The sequence below is a fragment of the Phoxinus phoxinus genome (assembly GCF_949152265.1).
Source record: "Phoxinus phoxinus genome assembly, chromosome: 2".
NCBI lineage: Eukaryota > Metazoa > Chordata > Actinopteri > Cypriniformes > Leuciscidae > Phoxinus > Phoxinus phoxinus.
Genome location: NC_136877.1, coordinates 26,557,577 through 26,578,788, shown reverse-complemented (window position 1 = coordinate 26,578,788; position 21,212 = coordinate 26,557,577).

Genomic DNA, 21,212 nt, shown 5'->3' with positions numbered 1-21,212 from the left:
ATGTGATTGGTGAGATGAAAAAGTTTAAATGAGCTTCACTGGTCTCCCAGGGAGGGACAGTAACATATGGAAGTCGGTTTGAGCTGGAAAAAGTTGATGTTGTGAAACCACTCTGTTGCCGTGGAAACCTGCCGCAAAGCCAGAGAGACCTTCCTGAAACTTTATAAACCTCAACAAGCGAGAGGCCGCAAGACTTGTGTACACGCATGCATAACAAGCTGACAGTACCGCTGTCTGTGTCCGCCATGTTTAATTGATGCCTTGTCTGTGTGATAATAGAAAGCCAGACAGAGTGGACAGGTGCCATCTGAATCCTCTCCTGCCCGCTGTTTGCAAAATTCTCAGGGCTCAGGTGCTAATTTATGCTGCCACACCACTTTTCACCCTGACTTCACTATCAGAGACCCTAAGGCACTCAATAGGACAATCTCATTTACTGGTGAGAATATATAACATCACTCTCAGTCTCCGACTGCAAGTGAGGGGAGAACAATGAGAATATTCTAGAATAGCACACGCCACGGCAACAGAATTCATCTCTCTAAAAAAATCGCCATATATAAGCTAAATTGTCTCAGATAAATTATCATATTATTAAAACTTATTTTCAGAGACTATAAGAAGTTCGTTTTTTTTATCTTGTTTTATGCATCAACCACAAAATTGTATTACATTCATGCTTCAACAAACAAACAAAAACAAATTACAAATTTAATATAATATATTGAATAATGAAACCAAACCTTAAAGGGGACCTATTATGCAAATAATAGCATGTTTGGACATAAATGTGTGTTGGTGGCAGTGTGTGCACAACCACCCTATAGTGATAAAAATCCACTCCCTCCTTTTTTTTAAAAATCCCCATAAATCATAAGCAGTGTCTCCCAACGACCTGTTTTCAGCCACAAATGTTGACAGACCCTGCTGTTTTAACAAAGACCCGCCCTGATCGAGTTCACAGCGAGTTGTACACATCCGCCATTGCTGCATTGATGAGAGCACCGTCTCCCACTGTCTCCCAAGCATTGTAGGTATTGTGTGGCTGGATGTAGTCCACATAGATCTCTCTGTATTTACTCCGAGTCCTGAAATCTGAAGACGAGGTGGACTAATTTTGTTTTCAAAGAAAATGCTCCCTCAACTCTTCCTAAATTCGTTTATGTAGGGTACTTACGCTGCGTAAGTTACGCACTTCTTATACTGTGTTTACTCAGCTCTTACATGATTTTCTGGAGTAAAACTGACGCTTCATCTTTTGTGTGATGTACAATAAACTTCATTAAACTCATCAGTATATTTTTGGCCATCATTCGGACGGGGTCCACTCTGCTACAACAGGTTATTAATAGTGGATACAAGCAGATGAAAAATACGCAATAATTAAACTGAACTATACCTGTTCCATCTCCATACAGCATATATTCTCTGACTCTGTAGGCATTATTGTCTGACTCCGGGTCGAAATGAACACCGTTACTGAGAGTTTCTGTTTTGATATTATCATTCCGTGAGGTGATGAGATTGTCCTGCTGCTACTGAGCGCAAGCTCGTGAGGCTCCGCCCCCTGTGCCGTACAGCAGCAGCTCATTTGCATTTAAAGAGATACACACTAAAACGGGGCGTTTTTCTCAGCCCCAAAAAGTGACAATTTAAACATGCTGTAAAAAATGATCTGTTGGGTATTTTGACTAAAACTTCACATACACACTCTGGGGACATCAGATTTCAGACATCAGACTTATTTTACATCTTGTGAAAAGGGGCATAATAGGTCCCCTTTAATATCTTTTGCAATTTGGCTTCTCCTGTAAATTTGCAAGTCTTGTTTCACGAATGTTTGGATGTTTTACTGGAAAACAAATTACTGATTAAATGTGTGTGCGTGCGTGTGTGTGTGTGTGTGTGTGTGCATGTGCATGTGTGTAAAAAAAAATTTCAGTGTATGGCGATTTAAAGCAGTAGTCGAAAGTTGAATCATTATCGACCTGCATGACTTTCTGTCTATTGTGCAACAGAAAGTGGAAATTTAATTAAATAATTATTTAAATAGATTTTTTTAGATATGGTAAATGCTTTATCTAGGAATACATTGCACTCACTGGAAATCGAATCCATGATCTTGGCGATGCCTGCTATGCTCTAATGTTTGAGCTACAGCAACAGAACATTTCAGTTTGCATCTTACCAGAACCTGTGGGGCTTCAGAAAGCTTCGAATTTAGAACAGGAGTTGAATGTATTTAATGAGATGTTTATAGTGCTTTTTGAAGCATTTTTATCTGTCCACCTTTGTATGGGAAAGAGTGTCTGGCACATTAAAAAAAGTGTACTTTTGTGTTCAGCATAACATCATGACATTAGAGTGAGTGACATTTTTGGGTCGTTTGTTTGGTTTAATTATTATTATTAATAATATATATATATATATTTTTTTTTTACAATAATTACTTAGTTATTTTTTTCTCTAGTTGGAGAATGTGGACACTGAAGCATGCCGTTTAGGTAAAAACTGGTGCAAGTTAACTTCCAGTGATGGAATATTAAGGTTTGTGGCTGTGGGAGTTACTCTAGAGTTGTTGTTGTTGATGTTGTCTGGATGACAGTTGATAGCACTGTGAGTACTGGGACTCCCATTTATTATTAATGGCCTGTGTGTCATGGCTGTCACTTCACATTGTTTTTGCGTTACCTCGAGGAAGAGCACACAATGATGCATTCACTCACACAAGGACTCAAACACACCTGTTTCCCAAACTGACCTCACAGCATTTTCTGGCTTCCTTTTAGTGATGTGTGGGTACTTTCAAGATGTGCCTCTCTGATGTGTGGAGGCAGAGAGACTGAAGGATGCTGGTTCAAAAGCTTTCCACACCATGTGGAAGGCCAGACACTTTGCTCAAAAAGACCACGTTTTCCACAAATGAATCCATCAGCAGCTTGAAAGACAGATGAAGGTATAGGGCAGAAAAAGACGACCTGATATGAAATTACTTTTTAATTCAGATTCACCGGCAAAGGAGAAATTAGGATAGTCTGCAGTTAGATTGTCTCATGTTTAAATAGCACTTTAATCATTATACAGCTTCAAGAAAGATTTTGTTTTAACTTTCTCTCATGCTGAGCTTATGAACATGCCGTTGTCACTGAGTGCTAGTCAATCTATAAGGTGAAATTGAGAAATTGCACTCCAAATAAATACATTTTAAATTAAACTCACTCTAATATTTGATTTTTGATCTTCAAAGTTGTGAATGGCCGTTATTGGCTTTTTGTTGCGATGAATGCTGGCCTCCTGTGGTGCACAAATATATCTTGGGAACAAACTCAACGTTAGTATGCGAGACCAAATTAGCCTTACTGCTGAGCGAATCGATAATGCTAGCAGAGGAGATTAACTTATAAAAGTCAAGATGAGCAACCAGTGGCAGCTCTGAATGATTTTTCTATTGAAATATTCATTTTAGGTCACTGAGTGAGCCATTTTGAGCACTATCCAGGTGTCCTGGGTGAAAAGCAAATTGATAAAACACTTTTACAACATGCTGTATCAGGTGGTTGCACCCAAGTGATTAGAGGATGGTGGAGCGGTTAGTTAGGGGTCCAGATGAATGTCCAATAGACGAACATGCGCTTTGACTGTCATTTGTGCTTGCTGAAGTCTATTAGCCATTCTTAATCACAACGCAAACAGTAGAACATTACTTGATTGCCTGTGAAATTGCATTTATTCACGTTTGTGGCGCTACAATCAATTAGCTTAGACTAGTACGTTGTAATATCGTATGATATTGAGTGACTCGCATGCAAGATGCATTGATCAAATACAACCAAACTTATTGGACTACTACTTATTGGTGGCGAGACTACTGACACGTGATGGGTACAAACATGTTGTAAATAGTAAAATGACCTTTAATCTTATGTCTGGGTTTTAATCTGTGATGTGCTGTTAATTATCAGGTTGGGGGACTACCAATGATATCCCATTGTCCTCATGGCACAGGAAAGTGGACAACCTGGAAAAATGGTGGAGAGGGAAACAATTATTTCCTGAAAATGAGCAGTGGCATCTAATTAGATTGAATGCTGCTGAGGTTGAGTTGTTGCCAAATGCACTGATTTTGAATGGGAAAAAAATGGGGGGTGGCATGGAAGACAAGGTAGAGTTTGCGGTCAAGGAGAGACCAGACAAAAGCCCCTCATCAGGTAAATCAGGGCTGACTTTTATTTCTTCAGGTGACAAAGCTGGGTGGCCTTCTCAGGCCAGAGAACAGTAAAGCGTCCTGACAGAATGACTTGCAAGGGCGCACATGGGGGCGGGGGAATGGCACTCTCTCAGCCTTTGCAATGCAACTTGAGTGTGTGTGTGTGTGTGTGTGTGTGTGAGTGAGAGAGAGAGAGAGAGAGAGAGAGAGAGAGAGAGAGAGAGAGAGAGAGAGAGAGAGAGAACATATAACAGTATATATGTTCAGCTCTAACCCGTAGAAATCAGAAATTCTTAACTGAGTAAAATAACATATTTTTTTTAATCAATAACATACAAGAGTGTCCAGACGAAAAAGTTCTTAGAAATGTATTAATTTATTTATATTGATTTCATATACTTTCGGAAGAAATACAAACACAAATAACCTTATATACTAAACTATGATTCATTGCTATTTATTGAAGGGCAAAAACTACCAACGTCATTATTGTAACATATATTTTGGATCTGCCCAATTTTTAATGTCATGACTTATTTTGTAAGATTTAGACTTATTTCACCCAGAAAAAAAAAAAAACTTGTAATTTTATTATAGCTGTATGTTGAATCTGTCTCTGCCATTAAATATTATAAAGCTGATAGCACACACAGTCTCACCCCAAAACGTCACATACTGACGGGTCTTGACCATACGGCAACATACGACGAAAAGGGTACCCTTTAACGTCCATGTGTGACGATTCGGGTATGGTTGGGTTTAGGTATGCGTTAGGGTACCGCTAGAAGGCGCTGCTGGTGCGCTTATGTCTGCGTCTCATATTGACGTTATAGGGGAACCCTTTTCGTCGTATGTTGACGTATGGTCAAGACCCGTCAGTATGTGACGTTTTGGGGTGAGACCGCGTTGCTTTTTCAGTGTTAACCCGCATTGCGGTGCCGAACTTGTACAGTTTGAAGCAAATTGGTGTTAGAATGTTATGACTAGATGCTTAGCAACAGACAGACCAATCGTGTGCCTCATTTTCGTGTATGTTTTATAAACATTCGTTTCAGTGTTTGATGAGGAAATACTTTAAATGGTGATGGAAAACACGTCAATTGGAGTGAAGAAGAGACAGTTTCATTCTTACATTTATAGTCCGAAAAGTCCATTCAGGTAAAATGTTATAGTACAGTCGGCAATATGAGGACGCACACTGTTAGAGACTTTATTTAAACTGGTTGTGCACTGCGCTTTTCCAATCAATGGCACTGACACTCCAAATATACAAATAAGGACATTAACCCAGATTAATGTACATTGTGAATTGAATACACAGGATTAATTGTTAACCCTGGGTAAATTATTAACAATGTGAAACATGAAGCAAGATAACCCAGGATTCTGTTTACCCGGGGTTTAGAATGAACCAGGGTTAATTATTTCAAGTCTGAAAAGCCCTATGAGTTTTATTTATTACCTCCATTTGATAGCTCAAAAGGAGGTAAAAGAGAGAGAAGCTGTATCTCCCTTTATAACCAAACTGTGGACCTTTCTTATGGAGTAATATTCTCTATATGATTTTTATATTTCATATGCTCCCCTGACTTCCTCTGGGGCACTGCAGGCCCACCAATGAAAAAGTGGTGCAAGCCATGGTCTGAAATGTGTAAACAGCTAAATTACATCCAGACTATGATTTGCTTTGTTGGTTTGGTGGTTTGTTTGGAGTCCGGTAACCAAGCATGGCTTCATTAGGTGGTGGAAGCTGTGAGGTTTCGCGTCCCCTGTGCATTCTGCAGATGCCCGCTGATGGGCCACTGCTGGCAGAGGTGTTAGCATCACATTTGCCTCCATCAGGGACACAAATATCACAGTATCAGTCACACTTCACTTCACATTAAGTCTGTCTAATTAAGGCCGAAAAAAGGAGGAGTTGTGGGAGTTAAGGCACACATGCAGACAGTGCAGCTTTCTTATTACTGCCCGTCAGTGGCATTTTGTAAAACAACCCAGTCAGCAACTGCTTGCAGTTATCTGCATATCTCTTTTAGGCAGGGATGTGCGACATATATGTTGTACGTGCTATGGAAAAATCTGTCTGTACGATGAATACATTGACCACAGTAGCACGCGTAGTAGTACGATACAGTTAAGCATGTGAGAGAGTTTGTTTGTGTGAAGTGAGATTATGTTTTGTGTTTATGTGAGGTTAATCTGCACAATTTACTGAAATTAAACCAAGATCGCGATTTGGCTGAGTGAAATAATGAAATAATTTTAAAATAAATATATGCGCAGGTGAAGCGCAGCAATGTTCGCAGTGAATGCTGCTCTATCCCCTCAAGCGCTGTTAGATTGAGTAATTTACAGTATAATGTGAATTTGAAAAAGGAACTGGTGCCAAACATACAGACTTGTAATGAGAAGCGTTTACAAACCTGTCGTCCAACAAAGAGAACATTTAATTGAGTGCTTGTCCTTTTGTGATCTAACATGCTTCACATCACAGAATTAAGAAGAAATAAATATTATTTTATAATACTCTGTACAGTAATAAAGGCATTAGCATTGCATTGTAAATATACTTTCATGTTTCATCAGTCAAAATGTCTGTATCTGTTAAAGCGATAGCTGGATGCTTTTTTTCACACAAGAGATTTCCTGACCTGGAACTTCATTAGATTTATTATTCCCATGAGTCTTTCGAGTATAAAACAGACATCATTGTGTGTGCACTCACTAATGCTCTCAACACTTTATTTTGGGTTTAAAAAATAGGAAAGAAAGACGTTATAATAATTATTATATAATAAATATATTAGTAAATAATAATTTCTATATGTTATATTAAATACTTTGTTCTGTAGTTTATAGCATTTTTTTGTATTTTACACTTGTGGTTGTTTTCAGAGATTGTAATAGGAGTTTTATACATGTGCTGCAATTGTTTGGCCTGTGCTACACAACTTTCAACCTCTGTAGCAGCAGTGCTACTGTATGCAAAAAAATAATAAAAGAACAGACAGCCCTGTTTTTAGGCCATTTAAATATCAGTTTTTTTTACACTTTGTGCCACCATTTTCTCATTTCTATTCTGCTAATGTTTTAGCCTCGTAAAAAAAGGGCCACTGTGGAGCAGAGAACAACCATGACTTTTCGATTTATGTTTGCGAAAGCCGGCGGACCACAGGGGTTAATTAAAAGCGTAATTGCTGTTATTAAAGTCCTCTTCCCATTTCTCCTGTCCTTCCATTTTCTGACACCGCTTGCAGAACTCACTCTTTTTGGCATCTGGAGCTCCTATTAAAAGATGTGGGCTTGATTCTCCTCCAGATGTTCCAGCTAATCATCTGTCCAAAAAGGAAACACTTTATAAGCATTCCAAATATTTACACACCCGAACACTCACGGTGCAGGTTTTAGCCCCTTGGGTCAGGCCCAAGCTCACAGAATCTGTGAAGTCTTAATACAGTCAGCCTTAACCACCTCTCAGAAGCAGATGCTCTTTTGTACAAGTGTGGTTGAGATACAGGAATTTTATTAGGTGTTTAACGCAGCCGTAATCACGGTGCTTCTGAGCTTGCAGACTGCTGTGCCCCTGCCAGAACACGGCATCACCACTCCTCTGCCATCCTCGACCGAGAACACCCGAGGAGCTTAAAGTGATATAAATGTTTTTGAGTGACAGCGTAAATCTGTACGATGACAAATAACCTCCTTTGAAGTCAATGCCGCGTCCAATAGGATACAAGTTTTTGTATTATAAAAATGCCCCAATGGCTGAAAAAAGCACCGTACAATGTCAAAGTGACAATCTCAACTCCGTAGCTATGAGGAGTGAGGGTGTTTGCCACGCTTATCTGAATGAGAACGTCACGCCCGCTTAAATCTGTATTCCGTGGTAACTTGGCACGTCAATGACGGTGGAAAAAATAGAACATAATAAAGTCAGTGCAAATGAACATTTTTCGTGTCCAATGCATGCCGCAATACATCACAATTCCACAGCCGGCCCAGAGTAATATATAAACTTAGGAGGCTGTCTTGTTGCAAAAATGAAAATGTACTTCTAAGAAATGAGCAATTTCCCCATGGAAGAATTGAAAATTCAAAGGGACTGTCTGCGGGTGACCTGTCATCAATCACGGCCGGCATGCTGGGGGCCTGGGAGAACGGCCGGCCATTGACAGGTGCTACCCGGTGCCTAATAGCACACGGCAAACACAGAGCAGTGCGGAGGGAAGGCAATAGGACCGTTAATTGCTCTGGCTCGGCTCTGGAATACTGAAAGCGGCTGGCTGGAGGCACGGGCCGTCCGCGCTCTCCCCTGCTCTCATTTCCCCGCCGGATCCTGCGGATGCCTTGCAGATTACGTGCCCAAACCAATTGCTTTTGGCCCTTCCAATACTTATTGAAGCAGAGTCTCTGACATGTGACAATAAGAGATACTGTCAGGCCGAAAGCTGCGGCTCATTCTGTAGGTTAAATAGCCCTTTGGATGATGACCGTGTGAATGAGAAGAAAGAGATAGAGATTTTTTTTAGAGGTGCTTCATTTCAGTCAGCTCAGTGTATTTGACTTTCTAGGTTTATATCTTCATTTTAGTCAAATGAAAAAAAATCTGAGTGGTTCAATGTTTGAATGCGGCGTGGGTGTTTTCTTTTCTTTTATGGTGTATGAGAGAACAGTCTAAATGGTTGAATATCCCTCGCTGCATAAGCATTGCGTACATTTCTCATCAATAACTCTTTCTAAACCACAGCATTTAAATCTTATGAACTGCTTTAAAGCCCTCGTATGTGTGCTGCATCCAGATGTGTGCATTTCTCTCCTCATTTGTTTCATGCATTAATAGTGAAAAACCGCATTAATATTCCTGGAAGCCGAGCGCTCTTTTTTTTTTTTCAACCGAGGCGTATTTCCATTCCAACTGTCATCTGGTGTGTATGAGCTTTTATTGATGTATGACTGTGTCAGGCTCTTCATTTTTGGAGTCAGTAAATGCAGATGCTCATAGGTTATAATGGGTCTTTGTTAGTGTGTTGCATAGCCTGTGTGTGTGTGTGTGTGAGAGAGCGAAACAGAAAAGAGGGGGAAAATGGAGTGGATGTGAGGTAGCTCTCATTGTGTGTGAACCTCTCCACCATCTGCAGGCTGAGCGTGTGGCTCCCTGTCGATGGCTCCTGACGAGGGCCAGATGTTCACTCTGGCTGCTGTGCGTTCCATTAGGAGCTTCAAGGCTAAACGTGTTACTCTCTCAAGCCTGTGGGTTTTGTTCAGTGTGGGTTCTTGTATGAGGTGTGTGTGCCAGTATTCACACTTAATTCCATGACAGCCTGACATTTGTTGTAGTTTTTTCATTCACTTGATAATCTGCATGATTCCTGCATGTTTTAGTTGAATATATAACTCACCATTTGCATTGCTCTCTTTTCTCTATAATCTAGAGTTTGGGGACTGCCAATGCCAAAGTAGTTTTATCATTGTTTGAGCAACCAAATACAATTATTATTATTAATGTTGATGTTACTAAATCTGACAGTTTTTCTCTTATTATTGATAATTCCGCAGTTTCTCCTTCCCCTCAGGTTAAGAGTCTGGGTGTGATCCTAGATAGCACACTTTCTTTTCAAGCTCACATTAATAACGTCACTCGTTCTGCATACTTTCATTTACGTAACATCAATCGCCTCAGACCGTCTCTCTCACTCACTAGTACAGCAATTCTCGTTCATACACTGGTCACATCCCGTATTGATTATTGCAATTCCCTTCTTATTGGTATTCCTTTCAAAACTTTACATAAACTTCAACTGGTTCAGAACTCTGCTGCCCGAATTATCACCCGAACTCCTTTCATTAACCACATTACTCCTGTGCTTCAGCAGCTGCACTGGCTCCCGGTTAAATACCGCATTGATTTTAAGATTTTACTTATGGCCTTTAAGGCTATCCATAATCTTGGACCTTTGTACCTCACCGACCTACTTCATATTAACACACCGACCCGGACTCTTAGGTCCTCTTCTTCTATATCTTACTGTACCTTCTGCCCGTTTGACCACCATGGGGTTTAGAGCCTTCAGTCGCTCAGCCCCTCGTCTCTGGAACTCTCTTCCACCAGATATCCGTAATATTGACTCACTCTCTATTTTTAAATCCTGCCTGAAAACTCATCTCTTTAAGATGGCATATCACACATGATCAATCCGTTCTTAACTTTGTTTTTAGTTATGTACCCTGATTTTATGTTCTGTAATTATTTTAATTATTACAATTTCTGGGATTTATAAATGTATTGTACTAGTATGTTTTGTGAGGTGACCTTGAGTGCCTAGAAAGGCACCATAAAATAAAATGTATTATTATTATTATTATTATTATTGTTAATAATGCTAATAAAAATAATAACAGCCAAGTGTTAATTACGTACACTATTATTTGAAAGTTTTGGGATATTACAATTTTTTAAATATCTCTTGTTCTCACCAAGGCTGTATTTATTTAATCAAAAATACTGTAAAACAGTAATATTGTGAGGTATTATTACAAGTTAAAAGAACAGTTTTTAGAATGTAATTCATTCCTGTGATGCAAAACGGCATTTTTCAGCAGATATTACTCCGGTCTTCAGTGTCACGTGATCCGAAAATCATGCTGATTTTCTGCTCACATTTCTTACTATTTCTTCGTATTAGTTATTTAATCATAAATAAAAAATCATACTGACCCCAATCATTTGAGAGGTAGTGTATGTGACATTACCTAAACAAATCAATGAATTATAAGTACAAGTGACTGTAGTAATAATAATGGAAGTGTTTATGCACCATCAAATTTGGAAAAACAAAAACTCTGCCTGTGTCTGTAATCTTAAGAGGATCTCAGGTTACCTACACTAGTGAGGCAGTAGGATTTGAAGAGTTGCTGTTTTCATGCATTCAATTCTTCCACTCCACTGGTTGCTGTTGACACCTGACCTACCAGATTTCCCTTGTGTGGTTTTGATGTTTGTTAGTGGGTTGCTTACCAACACTGTGGAAATCTAAGCAATGTTCATTGATTAAAAGGATGTTTACTGGTAGTTGTAACAAGCTTTGCTTCTTGCTGTGTGTATGCATGGTGGTCTTTATCGCTGATAGTGGACCCTGCAGGGTGCTGGTATGAAATTAAGTGGAAGTTTACAAGACCACTGTGTCAATACAGGATTTAAGGATAAAGAGGGGGGAGGAACCTTTTCTTTGGCATACCAACACATTCATTTTATTGTCTTCTGAATAAGCAAGCATTTATTGAGCAAAAATCTGTTAAGAAATGTTAATATTTTACTGTATTATTATTATTTTTTTAATAATGTATACCTTCCTTGTGATAGCTGATTTTGCTTTTGATGGGTGAATAAAAACCACGAAGACGAATGTAACCCCATGTGCATTTTCTATCAGGTGTGTAACCTGGTTTGGACCGAGGCTGTGAGTAATATCTTTGATGAAAACGGTTTTCTTTGATTTTCTCCAAACCTCTTTCTCCGCGTGACAGAGCGGGTCAACAACAGCTGCAGGGATTCTTCTTAATTATAAAAAAACATGCTGTTTGAAGGGAGCGGGGAAAAAAGAAAGAAAAATACTTTAGGTCTTGCCTGCAGTGCATACTGATATAATTTTCATAGTAATGAGTCCTGGATGGTATTCTCCATGGTAAAGGTGAAATTATTAAAGGATAAGTAGGGGAGGGCAGACAGTGCAAGGAGGGGAAGAGTCTTAATTAATCTTGCAGTTTGCTCAGAGGTTGAGGGTCACATCACATACATCCGATAACAGATATATCTTATAATTTTCTCTCGAAGGAAAGAAGAGGCTCATAAGTTTTTAAGATTGCAAGTTGTTCTCCCAACAACAAACAGATACAATTGTTCGACAGCTCTGTGAATCAATAAAAATTTTCAGATAAAAGTACAAATAAAACTCACAGCCACTGTATAGATACTATTACTGTTTACAAACAAACGTTTGGCAGCTGGGTTCATCTGGCACCCCGGAAAAGGGCTATTTTAGATTACCACTTCATTCCCATTTAATAAAAAGTGCTGTATGTGAGGTTGAAACACACCGTTTATAAATGATTGTTGAAATGTTCCTTAGATTTCCATCAGGAATGCTGAATCCAGACAAACTCATGATTTGCCAGAAATTATTACTATGATAAATCACAGTCCTTCGTAATCATGATGGCCCCTGCTCTTATACAAGACAATTTGCATTTCTACAAGGCACCACAGATTCCCTGAAATCCCAATCTTGTAAAACACAACCAAAGTGAGAAATATATAGTCAAATACATAACTATTGATTAGTTAATGGGAACCAGTCTCATAATGTCAAATGATACTGTGTTGTATGTGGTATATTGTGTATTTAAGCAATAAAGATGCATATTGGGTATTGTCAAACAGAAGGCTGTCTTTTCTAGTCCAGTCCTTCTGAGACTTGTAGGCTAGAGTCCTCCTCAGCATTAAATGATAGAATGAGACTGTCTAGCAAGTGTGCATGGCTACGTCATAAATGCGATCACCGCACAAAACAATTATTACTATTCTAATTTTAAAAATACTTTATATTTAAAATGCTGCCGCCAATCTTTTTAACCAAGTCATCAAGGAGATCACACGTAACACCAATTTTTCCATTTTCACCAATTTCTCCTCATTGGCTCCCAGTCAAATTTAGAATTCAATTTAAAATCTTTATGATTGTGTTCAGAGCATTGCACGGTCAAGCTCCTGTTTATGTTAAAGAGGTGTTGCAACATTATAACTTCAGCAGGAACCTGAGATCTTCCCAACAGATCTTGTTATCTGTCCCTCGCTCTAGATTAAATACACAGTAAAGGTGACTGTGAATTTGAGGTAGTTTCTCCCAAGTCGTGGAATGCTCTCCATTTGGATCTAAGATCTGTGGACATTTTTAAAAAGCAGCTAAAAACTCACTTTTTTAAACTGGCTTTTGTCTAAATTGTGCTCTATGTATATTTTTATTTATTGTCTGTTTTTAATGTCTCCTATTCTTATTTTTGATTTCTCTTTTATATTTTGGATGCAAAGCACCTGATGCTTGTTTTGGAAAGGTGCTGTAGAAACAAAATTACTTTCTAATTTACTTGCTTTATTGTAAAGTGCATAGTCAGTTGTGGTTAAGTTTTCTCTGTTCTGTTCCTGATTGCCTTTGTTCCCTTTGCTAGTTTGTCTCCATAGGTTTTGATTGAGTTTGCACACGTTCCTGGTTATGTTAATTATCCCTGTATGATTTAAGCCCTGAGTTTCCTAAGTTCTTTGTCCGCTATCATTTATTTTATGTGGACTTTATTTTGGATACTCCTTTGTTTTGTTGCACGCTCTCTACAACCCACCGTGACATTTATATTAGTTTACTTTCTATCAATGCAACAATGATGTCCAAGGTAGCGATCAAAATAGAATAAATCACCTTTGGAAAGTAACGTGACACTTCAAAAAAAAGAGTGTATAAATCACATCGTTAGACCAGTAGGGGGTGAGCAATTACTTAGAGATTGAATCATTCATTCAAGAGATTCGTTCCAAAACCATGTTTCATTGGAAATTAAACACGTCGTCTTAATGAGTAAGTCAGTGAATCATTCCTTCAAACCAATTTCATTAAAATCAATGAAACATTTTTAAATAGACAGCAGCAGTTAACATTTTTTTTAGAAACTCCAGTAAATTGTGTTATTTTGTTTAGTTGCCTACTCATAATTATAGGAGAATTATGATCTCTGTTTGAAAAAAAAAGAAAAGTGATTCTCATTTATCCAGAATCATGCAGCTCTACTTCCAAACATCCTTTAAATTTACTTGAGATGGTCAAGGCCTTCGGCAGCACTTGATGTCAGCTCTGAATTTATCATTGATCACAGGGTCAAGACAAATATTGGCCGATTAAAATTGTTGTCCTATCGATTGGTGAACCCCCATTACCATAAAACTGACAACTTGTAGTGCTAAAGCAGAAACAGAGGCATAATAATTACACGTGCCATGATTAGTGCTGATTGTGGTGAAATGCAAAGTATTGCTGTGGTCCTTGTTCGACCACGCCCCCCCCCCCCCCCCCCCCCCCCCCCGGGTAGCAATTGCGATGGAGAATATAAGGCGAGAGGTGCGGTAAACGGGTGTTGCGTCATATTCCGCTGATCGCACTTCCGGCGTCTCGTTGCGCTGCACGAGGGGTATGTATGAGTGTTTTCGCCGTGGGTTTCCATGTGGTCGACGCTAAAAGTCCTTTTTTTCTTTAATGTTTGTTTGCTAACAGTACTTTGTCGCGCTGGCGTTTGGTTGAGTGTTTGTTGCACCCACGGATGATCCGCAACCGTTGCTTTGCCGATGCCTCCGCTGTACTGGCGAACTGCATGTGATGCCTTTGTGGGTGATTTCGGCTGTCGGCATGCGATCAAATAGAGTGGTGGCTGCCGGATAGATGATGCGTTTCGCACGATTCGGTACGTACATCTCACTTCTGCCTCCCTTTGGCCTTCATAAAGGTAATTTGGTTTTAATCATTTTGTGTGTTTTAGGAGTGTAATGCATTCTGTGAGTGGGCCTGGCCTGTTTTGCTCCAATCTGCATCTTGCAGCGTCTTGATTTCGGCATGGCTTGCACCTTCAACACTGCTGTTTTGCTTTGACATTTTTGTTTTGCTTTAATATTTTGTTTTGCTTTAACTTTCTGTTGTGCTTTAATAATCTGAATTGCATTTATTACTGTCTCTTGTCTTTATTTTTTTGTTTTCTATTATTTTGCTTTTTCTCTCTATTATTTTTGGTCTTTAGTAAGTTAAACATTTGCTTTGTTTGCTTTAAATGCGGGTTTGGCGATCGCTTTGCGTTCGGTAACGCCTGCTTTCTGTCTTATTTAGTTTTCTTATATTAGTTTGTTTTGCAGTTATTGTTTGTTTTTGTTTTGGCTTCCTTTATTTTGCTTTATATTTGGTACAATTGGTGTTGCATTTATTAATGAGTCCTGTTATTTTGTTTTGCTTACTCTTTTATTGCAATCCGTACTTTTTGTTTGTACAGTTTTGTTTTTGTCTTCATTAATTGGTTGCAAACAGCAGAGCTTGTTGCAATAGCTCAGTGTGGTTTCCTGGATTTTGTTTAATTGATTATTTTTGGTAATTATAATTCGCTGGTTTTTGTATTTGACTGTTCGTTGATATTTCTTTTTGTATGTTGTAATCTTTCTTTTTTTTCATACTGGAGCTGGGGCCTGGAGAGGGCAGGCTGACCTTTCCCGTGTGGCTATCTCACTGTTCACCAGATTGGCGTGGAGTTGCCGTGAATCCTTTGGAGGGTGTGAGTGTGATTTGGGGCACGTGTGGTTATTCTCATTGTTACTGCGGGCATTTTTTGAAGCCCGGTCCAGCCTGCCGCCCTAGTGGTAAGCCCCAGCTCGTTTGTTGTGTGTTTTTCTTTCTGTTTGATAATTGTTTTGCAGCAGGTGGTGTTGCGTGCGGTGTGGAACCTCCTTGCTGTTATGTGTGCTTCCTTGACCGAGACAAATGTTTTTAACTATTTAATTGTTCAATAAAGATGTATACATTTTCTACAAGGTACCCATGCCTTTTGGTCATTTCCTGAGGAATCGAACCGGTGCCCCTTGGGCTTTTTCCCAGAGTTAGTTCTGGGTGGCGTAGTCGTTATCTTTTTTTTTGAATCAGTAATATTATTTAGAAATTTAAGTTTCTATTACTGCTATTCGCCCTTGTAATATCTCTGATTGCCACACTAATATGATGCAGGTTTTGAATCTACTCCAGCTTTTGATCAAAAACTTTGATGTTAAAGCCTTTTCTTCAGAGAGATTTATGAGCAAGTTCACATGAATTCTATGACTCATTAGCTTACATGCATTCAGAAGTGCTAAATTGCTAAAGTATTAAGCGCAGTGCTTATACTCTCTGTTTTCAGTCTGATCGCCTTCAGGTCCGAGAACTCCTGCTATGAGAGGAGCATAATGAGGCAGGAGATGTTTGATCGATGGGCTTAGTTTAATGTGAAAATGAAATGGTTTGGGAACTTTAGCTCTTCTTTATATATTGCGTTCTTTGACATGCTGTAAATTGAAGTAGTGTGGCTATTCAGCTAGCAAGTATCATATACTGTGAGGATTTAGATGAGCTATATGCCTTCCATGACATGAAATAATAAGTGCCTTAATCTGAGAATAGGAATCGTATGGGATTCAAAATATGATATTATCTCATATTGATTTTTTTTGGACTGCATTTCTTGAACATGAAATATGACATGATTTATAAATTGCATGTTTGCAATACAATAAAGAGAAACCTTGGTGTCACATCTTACATGATCACACTCAAAAGTACCAAATGCTTTGTGGAAACGTTTGCTATACAAGAAGTTCAATATAAAGTTTCATGCTTTCATTTTAAAGCAGAAAAGTTACTATAGAATGGCTTATGATGATTCAAATTTAAGTTGTTCACTTTTTTATAGCATTAAAGGTAAAGACATGACTCAATATGAAACATTTCAATCAGTTTAGACATGCTACTTCAGGATTTTCACATGAAATATACTCACGTTTAAAACCATTCATTCTTTTGAATAAAGAAAATATGTGCAATAATTAACAAATAATAATATGTACAGTTGACAATAATATATGCATATATAAACGAGAAAGGACATATTGTAATATTTCCCCCCTCACCATCCTTAGTAGTTTTACACATCAACTTATAATTAACAAATAAAATTTGGGATTTGGGCTTGTCACATGGGAAAGTTGAACAGTGGCTTTGCATGTCGAGTTCAATACTGTTTTAAATTGCAATTGTAGGATTATCCGTTAACGAAGCCCATCAAATGAACACAACACCACATTCCAAAGATCACAGAGATCCCCACAACGAACCATTAGCGAGTCATAAAACGCATCCATGGCGCCGAAATGGCTAAATGAGACGTCTTCCCCCATGCCTGCCTAATCTCAAACCAGGGGTGTAAGGACAGTGCTGATCAATGAAGAAGACTTTTCTTTGTTCCACAAACATGTAACCCCCGTAAGACCAAATGCCCAAGAAACATCTTTGTGACCTTAATGCACAAATCCACAGTCTTATCAGGAAACGAAGGCTTGCGAAGACGCTCCCGACCGAAATCACACTAACCAGTGACATCTCTATTCTCCCCTGGATATCTCCTCTGTCTCCATCTCCACATTCCAGAGACTCTCTCTAAAACCAACAGAGACTTATGGTTTTAACAAACAATGGTCTCAAAATTGCTGCCAACAATATGAATTAATCCCCAGTAGGTGCCTTTTATATCATGTATCATGTATGTTTTATATAACCCGTGGAGTTCTTTCCGTTTGTTAAACATTTATCACAGCTTCTTATGAACTTTTATCAGTTCTTATTAACTTCTACCTCAAATATGGGAAATATATGTTATTTGGTATCTGCTTGATGAGTAAATGATTTATAGAATTTCGATATAAAGTAGATTTGTGTAGGATGCACCCTATTTATGAAAGTTGTTTTCAGAAAGTGTTTACTAAAACTCTCAGTTTGGGCGCACGTGATTCGTGCTGACTTCTACCACCATCCTACTTGCACGTTTACACGCTCAATCATCATCAACCAACCGCCAGCCAATCAGCGCTGCCGAGATTCCCCCCAGCAACTTTCTTCACGAAAGGGAACACGCGCTCACAGGAGCATCCAAGGAGCAAGTACAATCTCAAAATTCTGGTGCAAAAAAACTGGTGCAAATCTTATTAAGCAAACAAACCAAGGTTGAATTGCTAGTTGATTCTCTCAGGTTGGGGACTGTTCAACAGTGTTTTAATAACCAATACTTTATGTTGTCTATACAGATGTCTTTCATTTTCTTTTTTTTCATGAAACATACATTGACATTTTATTTAAATGTGGATTGTACAGTTTTATAGACTTGATTACGATCCATCATTCATTTAATGTTTTCCTGATGATAGAAGCCTACTAAGATAATGTTTTTAAAAAAGCTACTTCTCTACAGTTTGTAAATGAAAGGTTTCATTACTAAATTTAAAATGTGTCTTGCATATTGTTTATGTTTAATAAAGTATAACCACATTTAAATCTCTCTAGAAACAGATCTACAGGTTTGCAGGATTACTTCTGAACATACATTACATTCTTCACTCTTGGTGGCTAATATTTCCGATGTGTATCCTAAATCGTGCATTTAAGAACAAATCAGCTTCTCTCTTGTTTTGCACTTTATATTTGATCCTTATTACATGATGATATTTTGATGAACTAAACCTGAAACCATGAGGTACAAAACAGTTATCAGTGAAAGCCTGTAGTGAGGATAATTTGTCCCATCACAGCTCGCCATGGGTTGTTATGTACAGAGATCAACTTTGCTCTCTCAGAATTTTGACTGGGAATATATGAAAGAATATAATCTTGAAGCCAGGATGAGAGTCCAATTGGAGTGACATTATTATGGAGTTAGAATCATGACAAAACCTCGCACACGCACAAAACGTGTTTTACTCACACCCAACTATTCACAAACAAACTCAGTGTGGTTTGCAAATACAAAACATCACTCACAAACTAATGCATTTTGTTCTGCAAATAAAAAACGTACCTTCAAACAAACACAGTATGTTTTACATATACAAAGAAACTTATTTCTTCAATGACAAAAATATCCTCCAAGTACAAACTAAAATCTTTCAAGTACAAAAAAAAACCTTCGAGTAAAATAAAAAAACCTTCAAGTACAAAACAAAATTCTACAAGTACAAAACAAAATCCTTCAAGTACAAAACAAAATTCTACAAGTACAAAACAAAATCCTTCAAGTACAAAACAAAATTCTACAAGTACGAAAAACTGTCACGTGACTTTTGTCACTAATTTTCCGCCTTGCTGATCCACACACAAATGCCTTCAGATCCACACACGCTAGTAAACGGTCATGTAATTCGCAGTCCACAACAGCAGGTGGCGTTGTTACCGACTTGCTTGACGCCGCCACGGACATGGAAAGAGAAGAGAAGAAGAAACGCTACGTGGTGGCGGACGTTTTTTGAACACGATGAGCGGCCAACAGGTGAGTTTACAGTCGTTGCTGGTGGAAAATCAAATGTTAGTATATATTTAGTTGGTAAATATCAAACTCCAGACATGTCTGTCGTGGGTAGGGTGAATGGCCGTGGCTAGCTATGACTGAGGTCACCGAGGTCCGGACCGCGGTCATTTTTATTTATATTAAAAAAAAATGTCAAGCTCTCTGAATGATTAATTAGCCGTTTAAAACCACTTCATATGAGTGTTTTCAATTCATGTCGCTGCGAGAAGGTAACGTTAGAACAGTGAACGTGTTGTTCAGAGCGTGTTGTGAGGGCGCGGGTGCAGCCTCCGTGTTGCCAGATCCACCTATTATACGTCTTTTGGACTCGTTTTTGGACTGGAGTTTGATATTTACTAACTAAATATATAGGCCTACTAACATTTGATTTTTCACCAGCAACGACTGTAAACTCACCTGTTGGCCGCTCATCATGTTCAAACAGGGTGTCCGCGGGGTCTTAAAAAGTATTAAAAGTTGATAAATCCATTTTGGGAAATACCTTAAAAGGTATTAGGCTAAAAAGTCTTAATCCCGATTTTATGAGGTATTACATTTTGTTCAAGCTTTGTCCAAAGAGTTTGACTCAAAAGTATGCATGAATATATTTATTTCCCTCCCCATTAGCTACTAATAAAAAACAATGGCGTAGTCGGTCAGTGAGATCAGATCGCCGCAGGTGATGTCACATATTTTGCGAAACGCGCGGTTAGGTGATGTTAAATAAAAAAACTAAAACTATTAGGTGATGTGTCATCGTCCTCTACATGGCACAAACAACTGTTTATTAAGTTAAAGGGTTGTTGCTGATTAGAACTTGAAGTAGGGGTGTGCGATAGGCCTATCTCTTGATCGTGGATGATAAATGTCTCCACGATCTGCTTTTGAAGAAATATTGTAGGATCGTGCATTCTATCAGTTTGCAGTTCTGGCGCCTCCGTCTCATACTGTACAGCGCGACGTATATCCACATGAAATGCAGAGGAACGGGACACTGTAGTTCATAAAAATTAATTATTTGCATGTGCTTTAAAGCCTTGCCGGTTAAACATGTAATTCGCTGCTGATGCGCTGTTCTAACGGGCGCTTTTCTGAGCGCAATAACGTTACACCCGCCGACGCACACATGCACTAAAAGCCTGTTAACAGAGATACTGGACTAAGTTACAATTGCAATGACAATTAAAATTTTTGGGACAACTATCCCTGTTAATAAAACGACAAAATACAAAGAGCAAATCACTCACTCTTGACTGAGAACTTTAATAGTAGCTTTAATAAGAATCAATGTACAATGTATACAGTGAAGTCTAAGTTGTGTTTTATTTTCATATTTGTTAATTTAATTACTTTCTTAATGCAGTTAAATACAACTGTAGCTGAAAAAAATAAAGCACTGTTTATTTCATTTGTATGTTAAGTCGTGTATGTGTATCTTTTTTCTTAATTTTTAATTACAAAGAAAATAATGACAAAGATTTTTTATCTTCGCCACTTTGACCTAAATGTCTGCCATTCTTTTTATTTTATATTTTGTTACCTAAGGCTTTGTTTTTAAAATAGGGACATTAGTTTGGCTGTGATGGTCAGTCACTTGAAAAATAGTAAAACCAACATGAAAAGGAATCGTGATAAAATCGTTAATCGTGATTTTCCTGAAAAAAAATCGTGATATTATATTTTTGCCATATCGCCCACCCCTAACTTGAAGTGGCGACGAGGTCTTGAAATATTTTGAGAAGGTCTTCAAAAAGTCTTAAAAAAGGTATTGAAATTAACTTCAGGATTCCTGCATATACCCTGTCAAAAAACGTCAGCCACGACGTTAGCGTTTCTTCTTCTCTTCTCT